Source organism: Myodes glareolus, chromosome 2 (genome assembly GCF_982192425.1).
Source record: "Myodes glareolus chromosome 2, mMyoGla1.1, whole genome shotgun sequence".
NCBI lineage: Eukaryota > Metazoa > Chordata > Mammalia > Rodentia > Cricetidae > Myodes > Myodes glareolus.
The window spans coordinates 135,037,456-135,043,455 of record NC_142027.1 but is presented as its reverse complement, the minus strand read 5'-3'; the positions used below and the strand labels follow the sequence as shown (position 1 = coordinate 135,043,455).

Sequence of the window (6,000 nt, the reverse complement as noted above, 5' to 3'; positions counted from 1 at the left end):
CTTTAAGTCCCTACCCCCTGGAGAGAGGTCCCAAGCACATCTCTTGGAAGAATTTTCCAACTTTCAGATGGACGTAGAGCCAGAAAGATGGGTCTTTGCACAAATTCAAGAAAACCTGGGGTTTTTCTTTCATCTTTGAATATCTTTTTATTGCACGTGTTTGTTCCTGGGGGATTTGAGAGTACCACGGTGCACACGCGGAGGTCAGACAGCAGCCCACGGGAGCTGACTCTCTCCTTCTGTCATGCAGGTCCCCGGAGCTCAGGTCATCAGGCTTGGAGGCAAGCACCCTTTGCCCACCGAGCCATCTCAACCGCCCTTATCACTCAGCCACATACCTTGCTATCACATGTTGCCAAGTCTATTGGGGGCCCTCCTTGATAAGAGCCATGCTACCTGAGATTCCACATAGGGCTTTCTAGCTCTCGAGAGTCCTGTCTCAGTTTACCCAACTGTAGAAGGGGCACAGTTGATTTCCTCACAGTTAAGAATGTGAAACACTTCACCTTGAATTTCACTCTTTACGATTGCATCCTAGAGATCTTAGGCGGGACTCTGATGATTTTTGTCTTCCTTCCTTCCTTCATTCAGTTAGTGGTTATGGAAATCACTTAATGTCCTGTGGCACAATCAGCCCTGAAGAAGATTGGGTCAAGAGCAAAACAAATGCATACGTGTATGCACATTGAGTCGATAGATTCCTTCTGTTATATAAACAGAACACGGGCTGGAGAGATGGCTCAGCGGTTCAGAGCACTGGCTGCTCTTCCAGAGGTCCGAGTTCAATTCCCAGCACCCACATGGTGGCTCACGACCATCTACAATGGGACCTAAGGCCCTCTTCCAGCACACAGGTGTACATGCAGAACACTCATATGTGAAATAAAGCTTAAAAAAATAAAAAAAATTAAAAAACAGAAAACATATAAAAAACCTTTTTTTTTTTTTTTTTTTTTGATGTTTGTTTCGTTTTGTTTTGTTTTGAGAGATCTGTGAACCAAAGTTTGAAAGAGGAAGGGCTGTGGTGTCACAGAATGAAAAAAAACCTGAACTGCCTGGGAGTATTTTAAGAGTAGCATTTTTAAATTTATTTACACTTTGGTGTGTGTGTGTGTGTGTGTGTGTGTGTGTGTGTGTGTGTGTTCGCATTTGTGCATGAGAGTGACGTGGTGCCCGTGCATGTGGAAGTCAGAGGACACGTAGGACATCTCAAAGGAGTTTGTCATCTCCTCCCATATGGTTCCAGGGACTGACCTCAGGTTGTCAGGCTTGGTGGCAAGCTCAGTGAGCCGGTGAGCCATCTCGCCAGCCTGTTGTTTCAAGGGTACCATCTTTGCTTTGGTTGCTGTCTGTAAACTTTATTTAACGTGACATTGCCCGTGTTCCCACCATCCCCTCTGTGCAGAGGGAGGGCTGCAGAAAGCCCTGCTGGCCATCCTTCTCCTTCCTCCATTTCTCCATCCATAAAATGGCATTAATGATAACCCCGAGAATAGCATCCACTAATGATCTGAGGACTCTAAGATGCTGTGAGCACTCTCTAAAAGGTGGGACGGGACCATGGCCTGAGATGCACTTTCTGCCTGTGAGGTACTCAGTTCCTTCATGCTCACGGAAGCCTAAGATGCATGAAAAGCCAGCCCAGTCTTTGGGAAGAAGCCACAGAGGCATTGGAAGGGCACAGATCCTGGAGTGATGGGCCAAATGTCGAGAGGGGATGATGCGTGTGCCTTTATGTCCGGGTCACTTGTTCCAGTGTAGCCTGGCAGCTCCCAACCGAAAGTTGCTACCATCTGCTCCATGACCTCAATCCATGTGGTCCCATGAGAACTGCAACAGGCGGCCCCAGCGGGCAGGCTGGCACCAACCGAGGCTGGAAATGGGTCACCTCCGGGAGCCTCCAGTTGGATCTGAGCATTGGTGTGGGACAGGGTGTGAAGGGGGAGGGGCCTAGACCCCACCTATGAATAACTGTCAGAGCCGAGATTGTTGCATTGGGATCAGGAAGGATGCATCCAGATCATGAAAGTCACGCTGCATGTGTCACGTGACACCTGCCCTTGCAGGAACAGGGTAACTTCAGCAGAGCATCATGGGTTAAATTTCACATGTGAATAACAGCTTCAAGGTGGACAAGGTGGACCTCTCTGAATCTAGTACTTAGAAGGCTGAGGCAGGAGAGTGTGAGTTCAAAACTAACCTGGGCTACAAAGTGAAAGCCTGTAGATAGCAATAGTAGTAGTAGTCGTAAAACAACAATAGCAGTTGCTTTGGGCAGAAGAGATGGCTCAGGGGGCAAAGTGCTTGCTGAGCAAGCATAAGGACCCAAGTTCAATCCCCAAAGGAGCTGAAGACAGGAGGATCCTCGGGCACCTGCACTCACATGAACATACTTGTGCACATATACACACTCATGTACATGCATGCAAACACTGCACATGCATACACACACACACACACACAAATAAAATAATAACATTGGAGCTGAAGAGGTAGCTCAGTGATTAAGAGCACTGACTGCTCTTCCAGAGGACCAGAATTTAATTACCTGAATCCATGTGGCCGCTCGTGGCTTTAACTACAGTTCCGGGAACCTAACACCCTCTTCTGGTCTCCACAGACACCTGCATTCACATGCACATACCCACACAGATACAAACACATACACACAATTTAATTGTTTAAATCTGCATAGGATAGTGAATAACTAGAACTATTAATGTGTATGCCCACACATTGGGGAACAGCTAACAGGTGAGGCATATTCACTCAATGGAGTGCTACACAGCATAGAAAAAACATACTAATAAATAGTGCACTATCGTACTAATAAGAAAAATACTGTAGAAATATTGGTAACCAGAATAAAATGAAATAAACAAAACATGTAGAATATCTGGTAGGAATCAATCAATGCAAAAATACTAATATCAAAACTATACCATTTCTCCATCTGTTCCTCCTTCTGTGTGTGTGTGCTTGTGTGTGTGTGTGTGTGTGTGTATGTGTGTGAAAGAAGGAAAGAAAGGAAGGAAGGCAGGAAGGAAGGAAGGAAGGAAGGAAGGAAGGAAGGAAGGAAGGAAGAGAAAAGATAGATTTGTTCCAATTATTCCATTGATTAAGGACCCTCTGAACAAAATCAAGTGGTGTGCCCATTTGCCTGAGTTTGTGCCCAAGAAGTGTGGGCTGATGCAGAGGGCCGTACCTCACAGGATGGGCCACAGAAGAGCAATTGCCTCCACAGTCAGTCTGCTACCTCAGGTGGCTGAGAGCGCATAAACATCCACGCCACACCCAGTGTGACAGTTACTCTGATTTCCTGCATACATACACACACGCACACACACACAAATGCAAAGGCTCATGCACACATGCGTGCGCAAATGCACAGTCACACACACACATCACACATATACACACACATGTACAGGCACATGCACACATACGCACATGTGTGCAGATGCACAGGCACACACACATCACACATACACACACATGCACAGGCATATGCACACACACATGCAAATGTACAGGCACACACACACACACACACACATCTGCTTCCTGAAAACATCCTCCAGACCTTTCAGAGCAAAACGCGAGATCTACTAGTACGATAAAATTACATTATCTTTCTTTAATCTGTGTATGTGGGGGGGGGGTGCAATTACATTATCTTTCTTTAATCTGTGTATGTGGGGGTGCAACCACATTATCTTTCTTTAATCTGTGTATGTGGGGGGTGCAACTATGTTATCTTTCTTTAATCTGTGTATTGTGGGGGGGGGGTGCATCTACTGCGGTCAAAGAACAACTTCAAATGTCAGTTCTCTCTTTCTATCTTGTTTTCAGACCAGGTTCTTGTTGTCCTTGGTGCTTGATGCTGACACATCAGGTTCTGAGGATTAGTCCACTTCTGCTCCTTGTCCCACCAATCAGGTTCTCTGCGAGACTCTCTCTAAAGGAGAAGGAACACAAGGAGAAGAAGAGGAGAAGGCATTTAACATTACCATTACACTTAAAAGGTAGACCCTGCTGACCACGGTGGCTCACGCACCCTTAATCCCAGCACCAGAGAGGCAGAGGCAAGAACATGTCTGTGATTTTGAGGTCAGCCTGGTCTACATTATGAGTTTCTGGCTAAAGAGGGCTCTATCAAAAGACCCTGTCTCCAAAGGTGGGGAGGGGAATGGAAGACTGGACCCTGAGATGGCTCAGGGTGATTTCTGTCAAGTCTGAGGACCTGTGTTCAATCCCCAGGACCTACATTGTGGAAGGAGAGAACCTACCCCACACTTACAATAAATAAATAAAATTTAGATCAAAGTAAAAAGGAAAGAGAAAGATAGGTAGTTATATAAAGCAATCCGTTTTTTCAGTGTTTTGTTTTGTTTTGTTTTGGGGGGTGCTGGGAATTGAACCTAGGGCTTTGTGCCCGGTTGGGAAGTGCTTCGTCACTGAGCCATATTCCCAGACCTATTTCTGCCATTTCTAAAACAATGCTGGGGCCCTGCTGCAAGAGAACCAGATACCCTCTTCTGGAGTTGGCTGATTGATCGATGGATGAGTGCATGATGCCCCACCCAGAGGCTTAATAGCTGCGAGAGTCAGGAGGGCGCCATAAATAACACACTAACTAGGAATGATGCTGAGGCCAGGAATGCCCCAGCGGCAGAGCTCCGAGCTCTGAATAGGCCATGAAACTGGATCCCCCCTGCCCTCTCTCCCAAGAAGGTGCCCGGAAAATCTACAGCCAGGCACACAGGCAGAAACATAGAGGTGAAGGGCCTTGGGTCAACCAGAACCCTCAGCCCACATCCCACCGGCCACTGCACATGCTTCCGGCTGCCCCTGCCAGCTGCTGCCAGAGAGACATACCCCACCCCCGCACCCCTGTGAAACAACCGGACTGCGTGCATGCTGCCTCGCGTGTTTTGGCAGGCCTGTGAGGAAATCTCGCAGAGCACCTGCTCCTGGGGTGTGTGCAGGCTCCCCCGCTTTCCCTGGGCCCTGAATGATCTTTGGACGTGCCCTGGGCCCTGGCCACCGTTTTTTGCAGTAATCAGAGCAACGAAGCCCATCTGCTGCTTGTGGGGGGTGGGGCCCCAGGCGAGTCTTGCCAAGCATGAGGCCTTCCAGAGGAAGAGGTGGCTCAGCCAGCCCGACCCTGCCAAGAGAATCTGGGAAGTACAGGCCACCTCCAAGACTCAGCTAGAGTCCCTCTCTGCTCAGGGATCCTTGCCATGCCCCAACCATCCATCCTCTGCCTCCACCCCTGCGGATGGAAGCCATTCTGTTTGTATCCTGCATGAACTGCTTTTGCCTGCTGAGGAGGCAGAGGGCCCTCCAGTCAGGAGAGACAGCTAGCCAGCCCTTCTGCTAACAGGTTCTTCTCTTGGGACTGAGTCTCATGTAGCCTAGTAGCCCAGGCTGGCCTCAGACTCTCTATGTAGCTGAGGAAGAATTAAAGTCCTGATCCTCTGGCCTCCACCTCTTAAGTGCTGGGATTAGAAATGCTGGCGATGGAACCCAAGACCTCGTTCATGCTAGGCAGGTGCTTCAGCGACTGAGCCATAAACCCAGCCCTTTGATAATCTTCCTGGAATTCTGATTGAAAGCCTGGGACCATCTCCTTCTGTGCGCACACCTCTTCTGTGTGCACACCTCTGCATTTGTAGGAGGACCTTCAGAGACAACCTCTGCTGACATAGAGTTACTCCGTGATCCATCAGTCCATGACAACAGGAGCCAGGTGTGGTAGTGCCAACCTGGGTTTCCATCAGTTGGGGGTGTGAGAAAAAAGGAGCAAGAGTTCGAAGACGGGGACTGGGGAAGGGCCCAATCCTGAGGACCTGAGTTCATATCCCTAGGACTCAGGTCAAAAGCCAAGTGTGATGGTTCTACCTGTAACCCAAGTAATGGGGGAGGCAAGAGGAGATAGGGGGTTCCTGGGTCACCCTGGCCAACCAGTCCAGCTTAAATGGTGAACTTCGGGTTCTG

General features: G+C 48.5%; 1 long non-coding RNA gene across 1 annotated transcript in view; it reads right to left on the bottom strand.

The window, feature by feature from the left end:
- Window positions 1–3,667: 3,667 nt before the first annotated feature.
- The window catches only part of LOC148123172 (uncharacterized), a 98,495-nt gene continuing 96,162 nt past the window's right edge, over window positions 3,668–6,000 (bottom strand). The window contains exon 3 of the long non-coding RNA XR_015737328.1: window positions 3,668–3,958. This is a non-coding gene — a long non-coding RNA (uncharacterized LOC148123172). The remainder of the gene's footprint in view (window positions 3,959–6,000) is intronic.